This window comes from Dipodomys spectabilis, unplaced genomic scaffold (assembly GCF_019054845.1).
Source record: "Dipodomys spectabilis isolate Male_0828 unplaced genomic scaffold, ASM1905484v1 ptg000043l, whole genome shotgun sequence".
NCBI classification, from domain to species: Eukaryota; Metazoa; Chordata; class Mammalia; order Rodentia; family Heteromyidae; genus Dipodomys; species Dipodomys spectabilis.
The window spans coordinates 23,049,879-23,076,226 of NW_024870720.1; the positions used below are offsets into that span (position 1 = coordinate 23,049,879).

The 26,348-nt window shown below is 32.6% G+C and overlaps 1 pseudogene; it reads left to right on the forward strand.

Moving 5' to 3' along the window:
- The first annotated feature begins 1,242 nt into the window (after positions 1–1,242).
- Positions 1,243–26,348, forward strand: LOC122106840 (annotated as a pseudogene).

The following is a 26,348-nucleotide window of genomic DNA, read 5'->3' on the forward strand; positions in this document are numbered from 1 at the left end:
AAAATGTGTGAGACCATTATCTCCACTAAATTACCAAAAATTCTGGCAATGAAGTTGGGGCAGAAGGGTAGAGTGCCTCACTTAATATAATTTTTCCAAGTCTTTCCACTAGTATATGTTTGAGACAAGCCGAAAAGATCAGATAAGATGGTGTTAAGCAAAATGAACCCCAAGATAAGGACACAAGTGTTTTGTTTTTTTTTTTCTTGCTTACTATTGTTTCTAACATATTTATAAGGTGATTTTTTTTGTTGCTTTGTAAGTCCCTCCCCCACGGTATAACCCCTGTTTTCACTGTATTTGATGTTGGTATAATTTGTGGAGGGGAAGGGAAAAAACCAAATTGTTTAAATAGGGATACAGGTGGATCCATTGCAACAATGAGATGTACAAGATGCTATGTCGAAAAACTCATTATCTTGCCCATGTAATTGTAACCCCTCTGTACAGTATTTTCACAATAAAAATTAAAAAAAAAAAAAACTTTACAACTTTGGTGTGGGGAGGGGGGAGAGTGTGCTTGTGGAGATGGGCAGGTGGGGATGGTAGGGGAAAAACAAAGGAGGAGGCAGCAATGCTTGATAAGAAGTGTACTCATTACCTTCCTCATGTAATTGCAACCCCTCTGTATTGTATTTTCACAATAAAAAAAGTTATTAAAAAAAAAAAAAGAAAGAAAGGGTAGAGTACTAGGCTTGAGCAAAAGAAGCCCAGTTCCAATCCCTGAGCTGGCATACAAAAAATCATTGTAATCCCGAATATCTATATTTTCTAATTTTTTGTCTTTTTATAAAAATCAATTGTGGTACTAGATCCTTAATCATCTATCCCTGTGAAGTTAACTCTACTAGATATGGATCCATACGTCAATCTTTCCTTTGTAAACTTTTCTTGATTACATTGATTCCACATGATTTGGGTGGACATGCTCTACAGCTTTTCTAGGGCAGTGCAGAACCCAGGTCCAATTATATAATATATAAAATCTTTCTCATTTTGTGATATAAATATGTTAAAAGAAAAGCCCTTTGTACAATTAAGTATAGTAAGAATAAAGAAAAATATGATCTAGACAAAAAGGGAATAATCACATGGGTGGAATCTCATTTGTGGCACAATGTTTTCCATGTTATTTGTATGCTTTGTTTTTACACACAGAAATTATCACAAGACATTTGACAAAATTTGACTATGAGATATTGATCTAAATTTTTCAATGAGTATATTTTCTGAACCATAAACATGAAGGTTTGTAAGCTGTAGGATACTAGATTCATTTAGGAAACAATTGCTTGTGTAAATCAAAAAAGCAAAAAAAAATATATTGAAGAACAAAAGCATAGAAAATGAATCTTATGAGCCACAAAGTTTTTCAGAGAGATATCTGAAACATATTTTTCTAAATACTCCTAGAATGGATACAAAGTGGCAAATAGTGAAACCTATAAGTATATGTGAATTGTATTTATCAAGACATGTTAAACTGTACAGATGTGAAGAATGATTTTGCAGCCTCTTTGACACCTCTATTCTTTGCAATGACATAAGCCAATTTTATCTACAATGTTGTCATTTCTGTCCATTTTCTTATTCATATATCACTGGTTCATAGGTCCCAACCTGAGGTATTGTATGTTATTTCTGTTTCTATTTGACTGGCAAGAGCTATTAGCATGATCCTCTTGGAGGACCCTGAAAAGTTAATGACTTTTATGCCTAGAAAATTAGAAGAATAGAATATGAGTGAATGTACTAGTTTTGCCAACAGTAATTATTTCCTTCCTTCCCTCCTTCCTTCCTTCATTCCCTCCTTCCCTCCTTCCTTCCTCCTTCCTTCCTTCCTTCCTTCCTTCCTTCCTTCCTTCCTTCTTTCCTTTCCTTCCTTCCTTCCTTTCCTTCCTTTCTTCCTTCCTTCCTTCCTTCCTTCCATCCTTCCTTCCTTCCATCCTTCCTTCCTTCCTTTCCTTCCTTTCCTTCTCTGCTGGTCCTGGGACTTGAACTCATGGCCAGAGTTTCTTTTGCCCAAGTCTAGGGTTCTACCCTATTAACCACACCTCCACTTCTGAATTTTTAATTCAAGATAAAGTGTCTCATGGACTTTCCTGCCTGGGCTGTCTCTAAACTGTGTTCTAAGATCTCATCCTCCTGAGTAGCTAGGACTACAAGTGTGAACCACAGGTGCCAAGTTATAAGTCATTAAATAAAACATGTTTATGTATTTGAGGAGGGGATAGAATAAATGCATAGTTTCAGTGTGTTAAAATAAATATAAATGTGATATCCTGAATAAGACAATGTGACAATTGTAATTAAAGACAAAATTTTGCAGGTTGATTATAAGTATGTGGAAAACAGAAAAATTGTGGACATGGAAAACAGACATGCATTCTTTAGAATTTAGTGTACAGAAACGTTCTTTCCCATCACTGGGGAAGAGCATATTTAGTATGTCTGACATTCTTCACTCTTGGTGAAATATATGAGTTTACGTTGATGTTAATTTTTTATTTCATAAAATAATACTTATTTAAAATAAATAAACATGCTAATTATCATTATTGATTTAGAGACATTTCAAATCTAAAATTATACCTGTGGGTTCTTGCATCATTGTTTCCTTTCATAAAAATGAAATTATTTATTTAAAAAACATCATTTAAACCATATTAATTATCATGTGTTTTGATAGAAAATATCATGTTAATATTTGTATATGGATTAAATTTACATGCAGTCTATTTCACTCATAATTACTTGATCATTGGGCCATTGTAATCATTATTTATAATGTAAGTAAAATATTTTTGTAGATATGCTTATTAGCTCTCCCACCAAACAAATGAACATCAGTATTACAAGTACTACATTGTCTTAAATTTGCTCAGAAGTTTTTGTATGGATCACAAAGTTTGTTTTGTAAAATTTTGATCAAATATAAATATTCAATAGCCTACATGTGTTCCTACAGGTTGCTTTATATTATACACATATTACTACAAAATTTAGAAAACATTTGGAATATACAGAACTTGGTCATTTTGAAGAGTTCCTTAGAAAATCTTGAGGAAAAAATTTAACACTCTCATTTTTTTAAAACTGCGACATTTAAATAAGTTAAGGAAATATGATAGAAAAGGGAGGGAGGGGGAAAAAGCAAATTCATAAATTCAGATTGTCTATTACAAAGGTGAACACCTGTACTGTTTTAGAATAGCAAGAATATGTGATGCTCATACTTAAGAAAAATGGATTCCAAATTGTCTTAGATTCTGTTATTTCCTAAATTCACATTCATTATCTTCTGTGCCCTTTAAAATAGATTTTTAGCAAAAGGAAAAAAACCAAGTTGATGAAATGAAGGCTCCCTTGTTATCTGAGAACTGATTTTGGAAAGCTGGTTACTTTTAAGTATGTTTAATACACTCAGATATAAGTGAACTCTTGTACATGAGCTGTGTTTCATTATAGAATATACATTACAAGATTGAGTACTTCATCAAAATGCATTCAAAATATGGGGGATTACAGAAATTGAATATTGGAAGTATGGAAACAATAAAAAGCCTTCTTTGGAGCACTTAAGCCAGTAAGTGGTTTGAAGAGAATACATAAATACATTCTGCAATAAATTTCCAGAAACTAGACTCTAAGTAAATAAGTGTCAAAGTCACCATTTAATATATCAAGTTATTTACAAAAAAAGAACACAAAGCTATAATGGATTACAAGAAACATAGAATGTATAATAATGCTTTCAAACATTAGTGTCTTCTGATATTCTCCCATACTTAGTATGAAACATAAAAAATGTATGCAACACCCCCACTAAATTATAAACTTGTATTTTACTTAATAAACTGTATCTATGATGGAATATAGTAGTATGGGAGATGAAGAAAAGTACATGAATTAGCATCACAGTTTTGTCTCTATTCATCACCAACAATTAGTTTTGTATAAACTGAACAGAAATAGGGGGAAAGGGTAGAAAGCTTTTAGGCCTGTCGAGATTAATTGTGCCACCAGTGCTCTTAATCTCTCTCTATTCAAAAGAACACAAAAGAAAGCTCCCCAAACAAAATTCAGATGTGAATGTCATCATGAATCTCAAAAGTACTCGTGGAGTTATTGAGGAAGCCCCGATACTTATTCTTTGGGGACAATTTCTTAACATCTAAGATTCAGAATACCCTAGAAGAGGCTTTTGAAGAAGCAAGATGTGACCATCTAGAGAAAGTGACTTCCATTTTCAGTGTGGGTGTATGTTCACATCTCTTTTTCTTCAGAAATGTTTTAGAGAGCTATGGTACAATAGGCTGCAGAACAGGCAGATTCCTGTAATTATACCCCACAAACCTTCCCATGCCAGGCAATGGAGATTTTTACACACAGAGCAAGTGAAAGGCCGTATTTTCAGGGACCATTTCTTCAATGAGTTACAAGAGTGGTGAAATAATAGGGTCTTTTATTTATAGAGTTCCTTAGTTCAAAGAGCTCAAAGGAAGTAGTAGTCATGATCTCATTAACACGCAAAGCAGCTCTGTGAGAAAACATAGAACTAATAGCCATGTTCTGCCTGCAGAGCAACTTGGACTTAAAAGCTGTGTGAGAGACATAGTTATTTTCAAGTCCTAATGTGATGGAAATATTACTGCGATCCCAGTACTATGCCATCACTGAGGCATAGATCTGGGGCTCTCTGTCCCCAACTAGACTTCTGTCTATTATATAAAGGAGATTGGATTTGGCTTTGGTTTCTTTTTATCTAATGTTCACCTTCTTGAAACCGATGGGAGATTTTTTAGATATGATAAACCATGATCATAATACTTATAAAGGTATATCATGTTAAATGTGATATTTATAACATGGTGACAGTTTACCTATTTTAATCGAAAGTGTCACCTCCAATGGTGATAGTATTTGGCTAAGATTAAAAGATATATCAAGTTAGGATAAAATCCAAATTCTGAGAGGAACAGGTTAGTTTTTATGTGGTTTTTTTTTTGGGGGGGGGGGGAGGGGGTCCGGTCATGGGGCCTGAACTCTGGGCCTGGGCACTGTCCCTCAGCTCTTCAGCTCAAGGCTAGTGCTCTACCACTTGAGCCACAGCGCCACTTCCGGCTTTTTTCTTTTTGCTTATGTGGTGCTGAGGAATCAAACCCAGGGCCTCATGCATGCAAGGCAAGCACTCTACCCTGAGCCACCTTCCCAGCCCCTTTTTATGTGTTTTTTTTTTTTTTAACTTAAGATTTTAGGTTTGAATCAAGGACCTGTAGTTGCTATATAAGTTGAGCTAGATCTCCAGCTTTGTCTTTTTGAGGCTAATCTTTAGTCTTGCTTTTTCCCTATGCTGACTTGGTCACATGATCGTCTTACCCCTGAGTGGTTTGGGTTATTGGCCTGTACATCCAGCTCCTTTGCTGAGATGGATTTTTCCTAACCTTTCTTTCTGGATTGGCCTCAAACTGGAACCTTCTCTTCATTTAATGTAAAACACCAATGTGTGTATTATCCTATAATTTCTTTCTGTAGGTCGGCAGTGCAGACACTGCCAAGCTGCATGCTCTGCTTGGCGGTCATTCACAAGGATGCAACGATGCTGTGCACCTGAGGTGTGTCATGCATTCTGAAACATCAAGAGAGTATTCTGCCTGTTGTCTGCTGCATTCAGTTCCACAGTTCTTCATCAAGAGGACGGCTTTGAAGTGGCTGTGACTTCATCAAAACCAACAAGAAAGAGAATCTTATAGCAATATCAAAGTCAAAGCATCTTGGGTACTCTTGGATTAGAAACTATTAGATTTAGATTCACAAAAATTCATCAACACCAAAAGCCAGGGATCACTGTTAGATGCCTCTAAAATCTGTGCATCACCTTTCTTTAAGCGAATGCCTCCAACATTTCCTCAGTATCCAAAAAATTAAGGAAGGTTCAAGAACTTGTGTCAATATTAGGAAATAATGTACCAAATTTAAACATGGGCTCAATAAATAAGTATGTCATTGAGTTAAATTGGTTGTGAAGGAATCATCCAGACAAATAAATTAAAAACTGAGTAAACACACCTGTGCATTATTTAACTGGAATGCTTGAGTTAGGGCATTTTTAATGGAGAAATAACTTATTTTAACATTTTGTTCTGATTTTTTTATTTATTAAATATGTTTTTATTGTAAAAATACTGTAGAGGGATTACAGTTACAGGAGAAAGGTAATAGTACATTTCCTATCAAGCATTGTTACCTCCTCCTCTGTTTTTTTGCCCTACCCTTCCTTCCCTTCTACCTCCACAACTATACTCCCCGCTCCCTCCTCCCTGCCTAAATTATAAAGCTCATTTTTCAACATAGTGTCTTGTACATCTCATTGTTACAATGGATCAACCTATAACCCTATTTAAGCATTTAGTTTCTTCCCTTCCCCTCCCCAAATTAGAAAAATGTATACAAAAATGCAGGTCACCAACATCAAATACAGTGAAAACAGGGGTTTTACTGTGGGGGAGGAACCTACCAAAGAAACAAAAAAATTCACATAGTACATTTTAAGTACCTTAAAAAAAAATAGCAAGCAAGAAAAAAAAACAAAAACATTTGTGTCCCTGTCTTGGGCTTCATGTTGCTTAACATCATCTTATCTGGTGGAGGAACCTACCAAAGAAACAAAAAAATTCACATAGTACATTTTGAGTACCTTAAAAAAATAGCAATAAAGAAAAAAAACCACTTGTGTCCCTGTCTTGGGCTTCATGTTGCTTAACATCATCTTATCTGGTCATATGTGCAAAGCTTTTGACCTTTTCTGCTTGGCCCAGACATAAACTGGTTATTGCAAATAAGGGAAACCCTGGAACCTATGTTTGTTTGGGCCTGGCTTACTTCACTTAATATAATTTTTTCCAAGTCTTTCCAATTACTAACAAATGGGGCAATGTCATTCTTTCTGATGGAGGCATAGAATTCCATTATATATATATATATATATATATATATATATATATATATATAATCACATTTTCTTGATCCATTCATCTCCTGAGGGGCATCTGGGTTGGTTCCATATCTTAGCTATGGTAAATAAGGCTGCAATAAACACAGTTGTGCTGGTAGCTTTAGCATTTTTTGTGATCATTTGGGCAACTGCCCACAAGGGGAGCTCTATGTGAGTCTTTTGAAGAACCTCCATACTACCTTCCAAAGTGATTGAACAAGTTTACATTCCCACCAACAATGCTGTAGTGTTTCCTTCTGTTCACATTCCCTCCAGCATGCGTTGTTATTAGAGTTCTTGATTATAGCCATTCTAACTGGGGTGAGGTGGTATCTCACTGTTGTTTTGATTTGCATTTCTTTTATGGCTAGCGAGATTGAGCATTTCTTCATGTGTCTATTGGTCATCCTTCTTTCCTCTTCAGAGAATTTCTTTTTAAGTCTTTGAGACAAGCAGCAAAGGTCAGATAAGATGATTTTAGGTGAAATGATCCCCAAGATAAGGATTCAAATGTTTTTTTTTTTTCTTTCTTGCGATTGTTTCTAACATATTTATACGATGATTTATTTGTTGCCTTGCATGTCCCTCCCCCACGGTATAACCCCTGCTTTCATTGTATTTGATGTTGGTATAATTTGCTGAGGGGAAAGACAAAAACAAATCGTTTAAATAGGGATACAGGTGGACCCAGTGCAACAATGAGATGTACAAATAGTTATGTTGAAAAACGAACTTTACAACTTTCCTGGGCAGGGGCAGGGTAGGGGGTTGGGGGGGGGGAGAGATGAGAAGGGATGATAAGGGGAAACAAAGGAGGAGGCAACAATGATGATAAGAAATGAACTCATTACCTTGCCCATGTAATTATAACCCCTCTGTATGGTATTTTCACAATAAATTTTTTTTTAAAAGATACCACCTCACCCCAATTAGAATGGCTATAAACAGAAACTCTAATAACAGCAGATGCTTAAGGGCATGTGGACAGAAGGGAACCCTACTGCATTGTTGGTGGGAGTGTAAACTTGTTCAACAACATTGGAAAGCAGTATGGAGGTTCCTCAAAAGACTCCACATAGAGCTCCCCTATGACCCAGCAATCCCACTTTTGGGCATTTACCCAAATGATCACAAACAAGACCACACTAAAGCTATCAGCACAACTATGTTTATTGCAGCATTATTTATCATAGCTAAGATATGGAGCCAACCAAGATGTCCCTCAGTGGATGAATGAATCAAGAAAATGTGGTATATATACACAATGGAATTCTATGCCTCCATCAGAAAGAATGGCATTGCCCCATTTGTTAGGAAATGAAAAGCTTGGAAAAAATTATATTAAGTGAAATAAGCCAGGCCCAAAGTAACATAAGTCCCATGGTTTCCCTTGTTTGCAATAACTAATATATGTCTGAGACAAGCAGAAAAGGTCAGACAAATTGATGTTAGGTGAAATGAACCCCAAGGTAAAGATTCAAAGTTTTTTCTTTCTTGCGATTTTTCTAACATATTTATCAGATGATTTTTTTGTTTGTTTTGTATGTTCCTCCCCAACGGTATAACCCCTGCTTTCATTGTATTTGATGTTGGCATAATTTGTGGAGGGGAAGGGCAAAAACACATCGTTTAAATAGGGATACAGGTGGACCCATTGCAACAATGATATGTACAAGTCGTTATGTCGAAAAACAAACTTTACAACTTTGGCGGGGGGGGGGGGGGGGGGGGGGGGTAGGGGGGGGGGGTAAGAGGTTGTGGAGGAGTGGGGGATGAGAGGGGTGGGAGATGGGAAGGGATGGTAAGGGGAGATAAAGGAGGAGGCAACAATGCTTGATAAGAAATGTACTCATTACCTTACCCATGTAATTGTAATCCCTCTGTACGGAATTTTCACAATAAAAAAAAAGATATATTGTATAGCAGTAACTCTTTTGCACAACTACCTAAAGTAATAAAAAAGATAATTAAAAAAAAAGAAATGCTGGAAATGAAACTGAGGAACTGATAAAGATGTGCCTTTTCATTTATACTTCTTGGTGGAAATCTCAAAAAGTGTCTTTTCTTGTTATGAAGATTGGCATACATAGTCAAATCTCTCAAATAAATTCTTCCTGCAAAAAACTTTTCCAACAAGAAAGTTGACCTCTAAAGGCATATATTTAACTATTAATCTCATAACTTTTCAACTTAAATTTATAACGTATTTCTTGTTATTTTCCAAACTGGTTATAGAGATGACCCAGAACATAGCTTAGAGTTTAAAAACAGACAAAGTTGCCACAACTCGATGAAAGTATTATTGCTAGTTAGTATTGAAAAATGTGAGACTTATTTGGGTTCATAGATACCATTTATCTACATATCATGAAAATAATTAAATTGATATTTTATTCTATTAAAATCAGTAGTGAAGAAATGGGTTAAACTGTCTATTCAATTGATGTTTTGGATGTGATATTTATCATGATAAAACTCATAATTTGATCTCATGATTATTTGAGCAGAGAATATGCTCCCAAAGGCAGTGGTATATTAGGATTATTTTTTTTACTCTTCTTAGTTTTTGGTATTTTCCATAATAATCTTATTAGATTTGAAAATACAAAAGAGTGCCAACATTTTAAACTTACAGTTGATATTTGAAAAGTCATTTTACAGCCACATAAAACATAACATTCTCTCTTAGATTATGAAATATATATTTTAGCAATATTATCGTATAGGAATTTACATCTATTTTTTGTGATCTTATTCAACAGCCCAAATACTCAAAGACTGAATACAGGAGTGAAGTCAGTGCTACAAAGAAATGGATTCTTTTGATCCTTTGTCTTTGGACACTGAAGCAATTAATGCTATCTGTAGTTGAGAAGCCCAATCCAAAGTCACAATGACCCTGCTCTAGTTTCAGAAGTGCAAATACTACTATAGTTTCCATAAAATAGCAATCACTGCTATACATTTATAAGTATATTGGATTTGCAAATACTTTAACTGCTATGAATGACATTAATCTAAGATTTGTGATTTCTAAATAATGTAAGTTTTATGAAATGAAACTGTGTTGATCAATATTGCAAGTAAAAGAGACGTTTTTTGTATAGGTAATTACTGAATATTTTAGTTGGAGTGCCAACCATGACATAAATGATTCTGAATATGTTTAGATTAGTAAGTTAATAAAAGATATTTGACTTCCGATTTATCTGATCCTTAGTCAGTGAATAAATTATGTTATGATATACATAATGATGCTCCAGGAAACTTCAGTATAGTTGAAGTTTATAAGACCATCATCATTCTCTATATCTCATAACTCATGCTATCTCATCTTTAAAATAATACTTATGATATTGTTTCTAAAAATGTGCTATTTAAAAATATTTTAATATATTACAACTACAGATGTCCTAACTTTTCAGTTGATTCCTGTTTCCTTCCACAGTCTTTACATCCATAGCCTACAGATGCTTAGATACATTTTTTCAAAAGAAGAGAAATAAAGGGCAGTGAATCAGTTCTTGCAGGAGACTCAGGATATAATGGTTTTTAATGCTGGACAAATAATTTGAAAGATTTTCCTTTGGGTATTAGAAACAAAATCAAAGGCAAGATATCTATGAAATAGTTGAAAATTAATGGTACATATTTTACCAATTTGATGACCAAGATTCTGTCTCTTACTGTCTCCTAGCATTTGCCTTACTGTCAGTTTCATTTGTGGGGTGGAAGGGTAGGTGGAGAGGGGTTTTAAGATGGGACTTCACTATGTAATCTACTCCTTGAATTTGTTATTGCTCCTCTTCTGCTTCCTGAAAGCTGAGAATACTGTCATAGGGCTTTTCTCTGGCTCTTGTTTTTATTTGAATTAATTCTAACCATTCAAAATTGTAAAGTGATCATCTACAGATATTTTTCATTAAGTCTACTTAAATATATTATAAACCAGAAAAAATTTGTCATAATCTTTGTCTTGATGTCTTAAGGCTGTGACTAAATTATTAAACCTTCCCCCACTCTCTGTACTACATAGAACATTAGGGTAACAGAAATTTTGTCTTTCAAAATTTATTCTCCAGTCTTCTGTGATGCCAGATTTTAGTCCCCAGAAGGTGATCAAAGTCCCAGAATCTGGTGATTTTATTACTGAAGATGAAACCAATTATAAAATAGATTACAACTATTTATGGCCAAATATATTTGTAATCTCAGCAGACTGGAATATAAAGGCATTTTAATCAGTAAAAACATGGAACAAATAAATAGACATTTTGTTTGTGTGTTTTCTCCTGGGGCTCCCCTTGAATGTTGTTAAATTAATTTTAGGGAACACATAAATGTACTCCAGGATGTAATTCCAAAATTTAGGACCAGTCTTATTACTAGTAATGTGATCATTACACTTTGAATAAAGACAGGCTTAAGTAATTTTGTTTCAACATCAGCAAATCTGTTATTTTAGAACTACTTGAGCATTATGTAATTACAGTGAATTATACAATTATGTGATATGAGATGGCTTGGTGAGTTTATATCTTATATTAAAATGATTTCATTTAAATTGATTGTTATTTATATACCACTAACTATATGCATGTGTGGATCATTGTACAAAAGATTAGTGACTGTTGAAATCTTACTAAAAGAACATTTCAGTAATGGAAATGAATACACTTGCAAACTTTAAATGCTACACAATAATGCCATATTTGTAAATGGTGTCTGAGTCTATACCTACATTTTTTATTATTCAAATGAGACCTACAGAGGTAGGGACATTTATGTTTCAAATCAAATTATTAAGATTAAGCTGGGCAAAAAGAAAAGTTTTAAAGCTATAGACACAGATTCTACCTAGAACACTGTTTTCTTGCTGCTCTACTGCTTTGGAATACTTTAGGAAGTTAGTTAAAAAAATAAGTTGGCTGAACGATTATTAATCATGCCCTTACCACTAAATTCAATTGTATTTTTTCTGTTAATTTTCCTAGCAATTTCTTTGCCAGAATTAACAATGTGGATTTCTACACACAAACTTTTTAATTTGAGTAATCCATATTATCTTATTTCTATTTCTCTTTTTTTCACTTTCTTTTTGTTCAGCTAAAATATCTAATGCACATAGAATGAAGCCTAAGGGATTTACACTTACATGTTTTATGATACTAAATAATACATAATATCATTGCAAAAGTAATGAAAACACTGAAGAACATGCACATATTTCTATTTGAGTACACCCCAAAATGAAACTCATCATCTGCTCACCAAATGATTTTTATCTTTCTGATATTCCAATGTAAGAAATGTTCATTATTCAGATGATAACACTTCAAATAGGCCTTAATCACTAACTGTCCCTCATCTTCCTTAGCAAAGAAGAAATCATAAAATAGAATGTTCATTTTTTTACTGAAGTCACAATTATGTCTGTTTAATTTCTGTGCTACAAAATTATATCAGGACTTGACACTTTAAGCATATACTTTATTATATAAAAATCTCAATTTTATTCCTGATATGTATTTTCTGTCAACTTATGTGACAAAACTTTTTCTGATTAATTTTCATATGTGACTTTGTATCATTCTCACAAATTAACCTGAATAGTCACTGCATTACCTTGAGAAAAAAGCATGTCTCTTTGCTTATAGGAAACGTATAATACCTTTCTTCTTAAGATCACGATTATTTATAATATTGTTTATCTATTGTAGATAAATACAAAAAAATAAATTCTTCAAGCAAAATTAGCAAAGCCTTAGACAGTTCATTAACAATGAATCAAAGTGGTTATTCACCAAGCCAGAAGACATATAGGAAAATATAAATTACAAATAAAGCATAAAAGGTCTTGAATGCAAATACAGGATTTATTTATGTTGTATAATAAGTCAAACATTTGAACGTGGCAACATAGTGACATAGAACTAGCCTCCAAAGTGTACTGACCTGGAGGAAAAGCTAGACATCTCAGATTTGGTAGCTAGAATTGAACAATACTCCAAAATCAATCCAGGAGCTGAGGTCTTAAATAAAAAGGCAAAGACAAGTAGAGACATAAGGGAACAAGAGTATTCCAAAGGTGGAGTTAGGAATAATAAAGTGGGAGTGAATCATGATGAAAAAGACAGAATAAGACATACATGATTATACTAAATGAAGACTGCAATTATTGAGTTAAAATATGGTGTGATAGATATAAATGATAATTTAAACAGAAATAGTAAAAAATATTTAAATGTGATTGAATAATTTAAGTGTGTTTATATTATTGTTTTTCATAACCTGCAAATGGCATCGTGATAAGTTTAGTTTTGAATTCAGCTTCTCTATCTCCTAATTATAGCTTTGTGACCTGAAGGTAAAATGCTAAACATAGTACTTAGGTACAAATTAAATAGTTAACATATAAGAGCTGTAAATATTTTTCCTCTTTTTAAACTTTAGAAATATTTTCATCTTCATCTCTATCATTTTGAGCCCACATATCTGAGAAAAATCTACTGGTATACAAAATTTAAATAAAAATCAATTACGTGGAAGAAAAGTTGTCTGTACTATTGTTTGTGGCAGAGATTGATGATAAGATCACAAGGCAGTTCTTTAAGTAATAAGAACTTGCTGCGTTGAGGAAAACAAGTTCCTTCATTGTGTTGGTACATGAAATGATAGGCTTGGGGCTGCCTATAATCCTGTATGAACTGATTATATACCCAAATCACAAATTCCCCCTAGAACTTGTCAAATTCAGCTATAGTGACTGTCACATAAAAGACTGTGGAGATGGCTCCCTTATTTTAGCTTAATTTAAAATCATCACTTTATGGAAAGAATATTTAAAATGAAAAAAAAATGACTTTCATTGTAACCTTTATAATGTATTTCAAATACAAAATAAAGAAAAATCTATATTATTAGCTAAAAAAACCTTCTGATGTCTAATCTACATCAATTTAGCTTGATTATATATATATATATATATATATATATATATATATATATATATATATATTTAAATTTGAAATTGAGCCACATCTCATATTTATTCAGGATGCTCTTCTATTATGACTTTTTCTTATTACCTGACCACCACATATGTTAAAAATAAGTCATATAATAACACCCATAATTTTAAAATCTAGATTTATAGGTCAGATAGAATAATAATAATGAATGTAAACTATTTACACTGACAGCTAAAATATGTTCATAGAAACTTTCAAAATAAAAGACAAGAACTAGTAAAGTTTCAAATTCTTTAAGAAGAATCTTAAAATGTTGATTTATGGGTAAGTTATTTATCAACACATAATTACAGTCATTTGTGGTTAAAATTATTCTTTATATGAATAGAAAAAGCCTTGGGAATCTAGCGACATTAACCTATCTGTAATAAACTGGCCTGAAAAGTGGCTCAAGTATGCAAAGTGAAACTTGGCAGAGCCAGAATCCTACATTCCCATGGAATATATTAACACTATTTTTTTAATAATTGATAATATCAAGTACTGAATCAGTAAAAATTTAAGTAGTATCATTAATATAATTTTGTCTATTACCATGTAAATAACTCAATAACAATAATTAAATAGTTCATCATAAAGTAACACTAAACCCAACCAACATATTTGAAAACTTGGAAATAATGAATATGTACAAATATGAGGTGTGTCAAACTTAGAGACCAATAAACTTAAAATACATACAGTTGCATAATGAGAACATAGATGCATCAGTAACTTGTAGATTGATACAAAATTTCATGACTACGTCATAAAATTGGCAGAGTTGGTCCTAGGATATTTTGTTGAATCTAAATGTAAGTAAGATATCACAGACTCCTGGAATTTTTTGTCAAAAGTTATAGTGGCAAAGATGAATAATGGCCAATAATGAGACAAATTAAATACAAAAAGTTAAAAACTAAAATGGATTGACATACATGAGAAACACCAAAATGGTATGAATACTAAAAATCTTATGATACTTTGAGAAGGTAATAGAAATTAATATATAAAGCATATTTTATATGTTTATAATAAAAATTAGTAACTTTTTGATGAAGAAAATCTATGTAAACATATCTGTAAATCAATACAAAGGACTTATTAGAATAAAAAAATAATATCAAGAAATAATGGATTTACTACACAATTTTCAGCTAATGAAAAATCAATATAAAATTGCTTGGAAAAATTTACAACTAATGGATCAGACAATTAAAATCTAAACTTGCAGGAATTTAATTTTTGTATAATTGGGACAAGTAAATATTTCTACCTTCTGTTGGTGTTAATAAAGCATATTACATGTCAAATGAAATATTTCTCTAAAATATAAATCTGAATATTCCTAAACTCTATAACATAGTCTAGAGAAAAATAATTGCTGTAGAATAAGTTAAGCAACAGAAAGCAGTCACATTTAATACATGAAAAAGTTGCAGGTTATTGTAATTGTTTTACCAATAAATAATTTAAAAATAGTAATAGTCAAAGTATAAATTCTGAGACTTAAACATATTGAACAAATGGATTATGAACAAAAATCACATATTACATTCAAGTCCTAATTGAAAAAAATAAATATGATACAATTAATTCTGTAGATTCCTCAAATAACCCTAGACCTACCCTGTGATCCAGTACTTTCATTCATGGGCATTTACCTAAAAGGTTACAAACCAGTATACAGTAAAGCCATCAGCACAACTATGATTACTGCAGCACTATTCACTAAAGCTAAGATATTGAATCAGCCCAGATGCTTCTCAATGGATGAATGGATCTAGAAAACATTGTATATGAAATACAATGAAATTTTACTAATTTGTTAGAAAAAATAATATTGTACCATCTGTAAAGAAATGGAAAGACTTGGGAAAAAATTATGTTAAGTGAAGCAAGTCAAACCTGGAGAGGCAAAGGATTCATGTCTTCCCTTATATGTGGAAGCTAGATTTAGCTTACAAATTCATCAGTAAATGTGTTGGGTGGTATGTAAGTGAATGAGATGTATTAATGAAATATGCTAGATTCCTGGGGAACTCAAATAATGCAATTCCTTACACAAAATCAAAGTTCAGCAAAGTGAAACACCAAGAAGTTGTTACATAAAAGGGGTGGGGTGGGGTAAAAGGGAAAGAAGTTGATACATGAAGAGAAGAAGGGGAAATGCAAACTACAATCTAACATATATCCTATAAAGTTAAGAATAGTGAAGGAAAAGGTGGGTAGGAGAAGGATGTATGAGAATGTTGAAAGGGGTAACATTAATCAAGACATATTGTATACATAAGCTGCTTTGTGAAATTGTAACTTCTTCTAAAGATTAAAAAAAAAACTAAAAGTAATATTTGAACCTAGATTCAGTTTCAAATATTAAGGAGTTGCTATTTCTTCATAAAGTTTGAATGGATCATTGCAGAATTTAAAAATAAACTATCATAGAATGATGCATCAATAAAGTATATTTATTATTTGTTATAAAATAGTCCAGAAATAATATAAAATATTAAGATTTAAAAAAATTATTTTTTAGCAAATAGAGATATACTTAACAGGACTTATAATATTTCACCTTCACCATACAGACTTTTGAATACATAATTTGAATTTGATAAAATCTAGTACAATAATTTAAAGAGTCAAATAATAGAGCATATAAATCCTACTAGATGCATTGTTTCCTATTAAAGGCAAATTCCGTTCCGTGTTTTTGATCTTTTGCTTTAGGCATATGATTTAGTTTTAGACTAACATTGATGTTCATTCAGGCATTGATTTTCAAATCCATTTTGTGGATTCACTGTAGATATGAAAATATGCTCAACATTGCAGTTAACCCTGAAACATTTCTAGAGGCAATAGAAACATGTTGGGGGGCATGAAATATACCCATGATATCCTGGTGATTAAGCTTCTGTTACATTGTTATTGAACAATGTGATAATGAAAGCAGGGGAGATAGTTTTAAAAGATTGAAAAGCAGATGGCTTCTCACCAGTTCATTTTGTATTTCTCACTAGTCTAGCTAGTACACTAGTGTTTCATTAGAGCAGGCACAGATAATTAATCATTTCTCTTCCATTTGAATTTATTATCCTTTGGAGATGTTAGCATTAGTAATAACATAGCAGAAAGATGCTAAAGTTTCTCTTACTTAAAAGGTTCTCCAAAAATAAATTTACTCATTCATTACCACTTTTGCTTCAAAAATATTTCTTAAACTTAAAAAGTATTAAGGAGTTTCACAAGAGGTTATGAGTACAATTCATCTTGATCAACGTCCCCTTTTATGTCATACTTTCCATTTTCCCCCTTCCCATCCTTACCCTCAAGTTAAATTTTACACAATGTACAATCAATATAATGACTCTACTTGCTGATGAAATTCTAACATTCATAAAGTCTTTACAACTGTGCAAAGTGGAAAGCCCAATAAACATTGTGGATTATGTGGTAACTAAATTTTTTCATATGGATTTCACTAATACAGATTAGGATTTGGTCATCAAATCAGTTTATGTTCTATATGTGTAAGATACACTAGAATATATTCTAGTTTCCTTTAATTAATCAATGCCCAAGGTAGCATTAGAAGTCATGATTACATGTACATATTGCATGTCAATCAAAACTATAAAATATTTTAAATATTGTACCTTTTAAAATGTTCAAACAATGGCAAGATATAATGGCCCAAGCCTGCAATGCAAGCTATGTGACAAGGACAGATTGGAGGATTAAGGTTTAGGTTAGGCGAACTGTATGAGACTTATCTGAAAAGTAACAAAGCAAAGATGGCTGGAACATGTCTCAAGAAGTAGAATGCCTGCCTAGAAAATCTGATTCCCTAAGTGCAAAAATCTCAGTACCATCAAATAAACAAAAAATAAATAAATTTTCCAGAAATATGAAATGCTTTAAGGCAAACGATCAAAATGAAAGAAAAAAAAAAAACCAGTGATACTTACATAGCATGTTGTTTAATACCAGTTAAAGAAATGCTTTGAATAAAGGTTATTTTCACGAAGATGAAAAGATACTAAAGGTATATTTAGAGAATTTATTTTGGATTATAGGATAATTTTTTTGAGAAATGTAGAGGTGGAAGTTCTGAAGGCATCTCTTCTATTTGCTTTTGCCATCTGAGTATGCTCAAGATTCATCTCACAGGAAACCATGCGTGGCCGGGTGGTGGGAAGCTTTCTCATTTATACCTAATGTAAGTTAGTCCAATAAGTATTTAGTGATGTAGGAGAAATGGTGAACCAAATTTAAGAATGGTTGAAAACAAGGGAAGATGGCAGGTAAATCAATTAAAATAGAACCAAAAGCAAGTCTCTGCATGCTGGGGTACTGTGGTAGAGAACACTGTTGTACCTGAGTTACTTTTGTTGTCCTTTTTCTTTTGCAACTAGCTGCTGCTTCCAGATTCAAAGACCCCTACCAGCTTAAGGGAAATTTGGAGGGGAGGGAAGTATAGCTGGCCTCTAAATTTCAAGTATATGAATTGTGACTAGACTCTTTTGAGGACTTAACTACCAAAATATTTTCCAATACACCAGAATCAAAAGGTGCAAAGATTCATAAGATCCCTATTATTTGCATATATTTAAAGAGTGGTATCGTTCAACAAATCAATTTTAGACTATTGCATTTGTTCTTTGTCATATTCCCTTATATACATTCATGATTTCTAATGTCTGAATGCTGAAAACTGCAGCCTTTATTCAAACAGCTTATCTTTTCTCCATAATTGAATTTTTGGTTTATAAGACTACCATTCTAGTTTCTCTTTAGAAGGTACAAATATTTGGCCTTTTACACGTCTTCAGGTAAGCATAGAGGAAGAGTAAAAGTAGTCTGAATAGCTAGTAAAATAGGAAAATCATACAATCAAAAACAAAGTTATCAGGAGTAGTTGTATTTGTTAATTTTTCCACAAAGGCTAACAATGTTTGACATTACCTTACTCATGTAAAGGAAACCCCTCTGTACAACAACTTTACAATAAAATAAAAATTTTAAAAAAAGAATATACAGAAGAAACTTTTGCCTTTTTCTGAGAAATGACATCTTCACTCATGGAAGATGATGCTAATTGAATATAGCATGATAAGCAGATTTACCCAAGTGAAAATGGAGACTTTTCAATATGTATTTATCCCTCAAAAACAAACTATATCAAGAGTAGCAAGTCAAATGTTGGATATTTGTAAGAACATGGTATGATTGGGGAAATGCAGGACAATTGTGCCAAGAACACCATTCAGTGGTTCTTCTGTACATGTTGAAGTGCTTTCCAAAGAGATCTGTAAGCCAGTTCCAGCTTCCTGACAGCAGGAAAACACAATGAAAAAACACAATATTGCTGTCAAGGAGACCAGAGCTACACAATGGAAGTGAGACAGTCATGTTGCAAACCCAATGATGTCTTTTTCGCTCTTTCCTCTGATCCTCTACATTTTTATTTTTATTCTGAATGAAAAGTAATTACTTTGAAACTACTGAAGTGTACACTTTCTATATTTTATGTACAAATAAATAAGAAACACAATCTAATCTGTTTAGTTTTATGAGTCTGGTTGTGTGAAAAAATCTGCATTTGTGTCCACTTCTCATGCTGATCCTGGTCTAACTTTCTGTAAATCAGATCTCATTTCTTCTAGATACTCAGATCAGCCACCATGGGTTTTATGATGACTGCTCTTATTTTTCCACACAACTGACTGACTTGTCCATTTAAATATTCACAGGACATTTTTACTGTATGTGTAACAGCAATAAAACACCACATGTTTGTTTTTTAAATATATCTTTATCATGTATTATTCTGTTAATTTTTTGTACATTTTTATTGTAAAAATGCTGTACAGAGGGGTTAGTTACATGAGCAAGGTAATGAGTACATTTCCTATTGAGCATTGTGTTCTGTTAATTTTTTTAAAGAGAACATCCTTACAAGTAAAAATGCTTTGAATATTTCCCTTAAGAAATAATGGAACTCGGACCAATGAGTTAGATATTTTTAAAATAATTTTTAAAAATACTCGGTTTTTTCCTATGGGTTTTTTTTGGATTCTAATTCATTTAATTCTAATTTAATTTAATTTATTTGTTTCTGTCTACTGGATTGGGGTTCATCTTGCTGCTCTCTTTCAAGGTGCTTCGGAAGTCTTATTAAGTTGTTGGTTTCAGATCTCTCTAATTTGTTGATGTAGGAACTCAGAGCTATAAACTTGCCTCTGAATACTGCCTATACAGTGTCCCAGAGGAGCTGGTAATTTGTGTGTGCTTTTTTGTTGAATATCATGGACATTTGAATTTCCTTTCTAATCTCTTCCGTGACCCACTGGTGATTCAACAGTGTGTCGTTCAGCCTCCATGTGCCCTGCATCTTGTATATACACTTTTCTTATTTGGGGAGGGAAAGGGGAAAAACAAAATGTTTAAAAAGAGATACAGGTTGACTCATTGTAACAATGAAATAGACAAGACACTAAGTTGAAACTTGTTACAAGTTACAACTTGTTGGGGGAGAGAGGCAGGAGTTGGAGAGGTAGAGAGGGAAGGGATGGTAGGGGAAAAACAAAGGAGGAGGTAGCAATGCTAGATAGGAAATGTACGCATTGCCTTACTCATGTAACTGTAACTCCTCTGTACACTATTTTTGCAAAAAAAAAAAAGTAAAAAAATACTGGGTTCTTAAGAAGCTGATGGCAAAAGAAAGTTAGGAAGTAGAAAATTTATTGAGGGGTACATTGGTGAAAACAGGAAAGGGAGGCAGTAAGATCAGAAGGCATTGTCAGAAATAAGATGCATATTAGAAAGGAAACACCCTGACCATGATCTCTGAAGTAAACAGCCTGTTAAAAGATATATTTTGAGTAAAATGCTGTTAGTACTGTATCTCCTTGCTCAGCTGTAGTATAGTTGCTACCCAAGAGGAGACTGAGTCTGTCTACCATGGACATTCTTTCATTGTTTATAAGCTGTTTCTGGAAGAACTTTACTTTAGCTTAGAGTACTAAAGTAGATCTTGATGCAACTTGGAGCTATGAGCTGTCAACTAAGATGAAAGACTCATGTTGAGTATTCTTACAAAAATAGCAGGTAAAGAGATTGAAGATAGTTATGTAGGTGATAACCATGCCTTTATTTTAACAGACTTATCATGCTGTTGATATCATTTTTGCTTCTACCCTAAGTGATCAAATTGTACATAGCAAATATTGTTTAGTTTGTTATAGATAGTTCCTTCCTCCACAAAGCTGTGAAAACATAAATGTATGCTATTTGGAACTGTTATTTTAGGATAATTTTAATTCCACTCTAGGATAAAGTGAGTGATTAAGAAAAACCAGGCTATACATATTTAATAAGATCAATAAATTTTTCTCCATCTCCCTCAAGTATAAGAATCTAAACTTATTTAGAACTTAAATGACTTAAAACTTGCATAAGGGTTTCATGAATCATATGGGTAAATGATTATTTATTCTGCTAATGATTACAATGTCACTATTAATTTGGTTTAATTAACTTTTGTTTAAGTGAACAAGAGCAAGAAGGAAGGACTAGCTGTGGATAAAGTTTATAATTCACTCCAAATACTTAAAACTTGATGTACGATAACTAATCCATATTTTAGAGCACTAATTAAATGACAGACATCAAATATTTTCTTATATACTTAAAAATAGTTAATTAGAATACTTTAGAGATGGTATAGTTCTTTAACATAAAATTTTATTTATCCAAGCAAATATTGAAAAAAATTGTTTAAAAATACAAATGTAGCCAGGAATTGGTGGCTCTTTCAAGAAATCCTAGCTACTTTGGAGGCTGAAATATGAGGATGGGGGTTTGAAGCCAGCCTGGGCAGGAAAGTCTGTAAGATTTTATCTTCAGTTAACCACTCAAATGCCAAAATGGAGGCATGGCTCAAGTGATAGAGCAGTAGCCTTGAGCATAAAAGCTCAGAGTCAGTGCCCAGGCTCTTAGTTCAAGCACCAGGGTAGCATGAATATATAAATATATGTATATTCATATTTATTCATTCATATTAAATATTATATATAAAACATTATTTTTTTCTGGCTGAATTATTTGTGGATGATAGCTACTTGGCCTTTTATTAAGGTGTCTAAGTTTCATAAGTAATCTCAGGGAAGAACTGTGTGCATAAAATCCCCTTCTTAGACATTTGTTCCAAATAAATACATTTCAGTATAAACTGCATTCTGTATAAATAAGACTTGTATTTCTGCAAAATCTCTTTTGCAAACAATTATGTATTGTTTTATAGTCTTTTGCTTATTTTTTATTAATCAATTGCTGTGGCTTTGAAGAGGAAGACTTGCCAGTTTGAAAAGCTAGTGAGTATTGTGTTACATTGCTCAATGTAATTTATTACAAATGCCAGGAGGACCATTTACCATTAGGGTCTGAGGACATGGCTATAGTGGTTTATGTGACACTCCTTGATTCTCTGACCTTTCACTCTTGAGGTTTTAAAATCATTTTGTAGACTCATGAGAACACCATTAACCTAAGCCAGCATCACACTTTGAGGAATGTGATTTCCCATTGACCTCCAGCTGCCTTCTCTCTTCAAATACATACACACATCTTGATGAATAAGGTTGATCAAAGACATACTTAACTGAACTCCAATTAAATCAAATACTTTACATTAAACTTATTGAGTTCTATAATGAAAACATATACTTTACAAAACAAAGGCTATAGATAATGCTTGCAAAGTTTTTTGAGTTTTCTGACAAGAAGAAGAATAGAAGGAAGTGAGAAGAAAAGCAGAAAAAAAGGAAATGGTTACATGCTAGGGTCACTGCCAATAAAACCAAGTACTCAGAGTGTTAGCAAAATCATTATGTTAAAGCCCAGTTAGTATCATGTTGACAAAAAATTGTTAGAACCCATTTAATATCAAGCAGTGGACTCACTACCTTGCTCACGTAACTGACCTCTCTGTAGTATCTTTACAATAAAAATATATATTAAGACAAAAGAAAGGAAAAACAATGATAATTTTTTTAATGTTAGATTTTTCTTTTAGAATATCATGCAAAGATGGTTTGGAACATTTTTGGGGTTAAAAAGATAGATCCAGCTGAGAGCCAGTGCCTCATGCCTGTAATCCTAGCTACTTAGGAATCTGAGATTTGAGGATCCTGGTTTAAAGCCAGGACTGGTAGAAAAGACCATAAATCTCACCTCTAATTAACCACCAAAATGCTAGAAATGTAGCTGTGGCTCAAGGATTAGAGGACTAACCCTGAGCAAAATGGCTCAGGAACAGCACCGAGGTCCCAAGATCAAGTGACAGAATTTGCACCAAAATAAAGAAATTAATTAATTAAATGATATGATGCTAGAACTTGGAGAAGCATGCACACCATGAACCTACCATGGTGTTATCATGTCATGTCTTCATGACAGTTTCTCACTCAGAGGCCATTCAGAATACCTTGCTATGGAATTTGAGTTTATGCTAGCTGACTTGATGGAAGGTCAATGAAAATGAGCATGAGCGTGCTAGTTAATTAGATCCTATAAAAGAATGGAGGAAATTCTTACTGGGTATACCAATCAATATTACAAATAGAGACATCTAGACCAACTTGAGTATTAAATAAGATAATTGATATAAAGTTCACTTAGTGCAAATTGTACATGATATATTTTGTTTAAAATCAATGATCATGATTATTTTCTTCTTATAGAGCTTAGAATATTTGTAAAGTTCTGTGAAAACAACTGTGTGTTGAGAAGATATTTTTCTTATGTTCATACCACTTGCCAGCAAATGAATACAATTTTATGCTTAGTGATTTTATTACTCAGACTGGTGATTCTTTTCATTAGGTATATGTCATGTTTTCATAGGAATGGTGTCTTCTCACCTGATACAAATGATTTCTGTTTTCCTTGTACTTTCTCTGTAGGATACTTTATATATTGTAGTCTATTTCAAAATCATGTATGTATGAAAGATAAATTTAGATCCTAACATATTTCTCAGAGGAGGTTATAGATATAGAATATAATATTCTTTATTGTTTAAGGAATGACTTTGAAATCATCAAGTCTGGATTTTCAGCTCTGCCATTTACTGAAGTCAAGATTTAAAATGAATTATTTCACTCACTGTTTCATTTCCTGGCCCCATAGAATGACATCTCTGGTACTTACTTTACAAATATTTTCAAGGAATGTGTGAAAAATATGTGTATATAGTACCTGGCACACAGTATTGATTTCATGATGGCTATTGTTTTATCAATACTTATCATTTAAAAGTTAGCTTTTTCATAAAGGCAGATTAGTATATGAAAAGAAAAAAAGATAATATAGTGCTTTTCTTGGCTCACGGGGATTATTGTTTGGTATAAATAATAATATTACTACTGTAAATCAAAAAACAATGGGTTCTCGGTTTCATTCAATGCCACATTAAACAATGGTCTAGCATTTTATAGTTAATTTGTTTCATTTTTTTTTTAAACTGGAATTCTAAATAGAATCCTAGAAAGAAAGCAGTTTGATAGATCTCATTTCTAAAGTTCTACTCACCAAATTATAAACATCCAATTCTCATTCACATATCTTTAAGTATAATATCAGTGACTTGAGCTTCCATCCTAAGACTGAGGGAAAAAACAAAAACAGCATTCAAGTTTATAAAATTATTTATCATTGGACTAACGCCTGAAATAGACCATTGGAAACACACTTAATAAAATCCATCTTTCTGGTATTCTCTAGTTTTTATTCAGTCATTTAATCATGTGCTTATTCAGTATATATTTCTAAATACTATTATGTACCAAGGAACTAACCAAATCTACGTGGATACTTATATATGGTAAGCTTTGAGGAAGATCACATTTTGTAGGTTGTATCTTTATTAAGCAACCCTGAAGAAAACTATTTTATACCACATCTCACAAACTATATATAAAAAGAAAAGAATGCAATATAGAGAAAACTAAGAACATGGATAGTGCATAATATATGTTTTATAAAAAATTGAATGAAAACCAAAAATATAGTACAAAATTCTAGTAATACTATGAAAGTCTATGGTTCTTTATCTAAAACCCTTAGAAACAAAAATATATTAAATCTTAGCATTGTTTAGACAGGTATGTTGAGAAAGGTAGTATAGTATTAGTACTATTGATTATATTATAATCCAATCTCTAGAAAAATAGTAATAAAATTGTTAATTTTTTTGTAGCAAAATTTATGGCTGTTGTCTCTAAGTGGGATTAAATAAATAGCAGTAAACAGCCACATAACAAATTGGGATAAATAGGTGCTAATAAGCAGCCACATTCTGTTTAGGTCAGATTTTTCTGCCAAATTAGTTTAGATTCCATCCAGTTGGTTGTCAAATTATTTAGGAAATAAAAAGAAAGGAAAGAGAGGGAGGGAGGGTGGGGAGAACGAAGAAGCAGGGATTAGAAGGACTGAGAATCTGGAGCAGTTATGAGTCAAAGCAGTGAAGGATGTATTAAAAAGATTTGCAATGTGAATCGACAAAAATGATAAATAACTTCTCCCACATAGAAAAGAATGCACTGCTCTTCATAAGATGATAGAAGGAGTACAACAGATCATTGACTATCAACACGATTTGAAAGGTGAAAATGAAAAACTAAAAAGAAATGCTGATCTTATGAAAGAAAAGATATACTCTCATGAACAGGAATATAAGAATAATATTTCTGAAATTCTAAGTGAAATGAAAACCAAGGAAGCCTGAGTGTTGGTAGGCTCATGCCTGTTATCCTAGCTACTCAGGAAGCTGATAGCTGAGGATCCTGGTTTGAAGCCAGCGCAGGCAGCAAAGTCTGTGAGACTCTTATCTCCAATAAACTACTCAGAAAAGACTGTGACTCAAGTGGTAGAGCACTAGCCTTGACAGAAACTCAAGGCTAGTGCCCAAGCCAGAGTTCAAGCCCAAGGACTGGTAAAAACAAAAACAAAAACAAAACAACAATAAAAGAACACAAAAAACTGCCAAAGAAGAGGTACATAAAATAGAAACAAGCAAGCTTTATCTGGATTTGAAAGGAAAATAAGCTGAATTAAATCAAGAAAAAGACAAAGAACTAATGGAGAAAAAGGAGATGGAGATTTCAGAGTTAAATACAAAATTAAGAGCTCAAGAAAATGAAAAAAAACAAATAAAACTACACTTAGAGTTTTATGTCAAACTAGCAAGAATTCAGAAGAAATCAAAATCATATGCAGATGATTTTGTTTTGCCATAAAGTGTCTAAAGAAGGAAGCTTCAGCATCTTCAAGAAGAATAA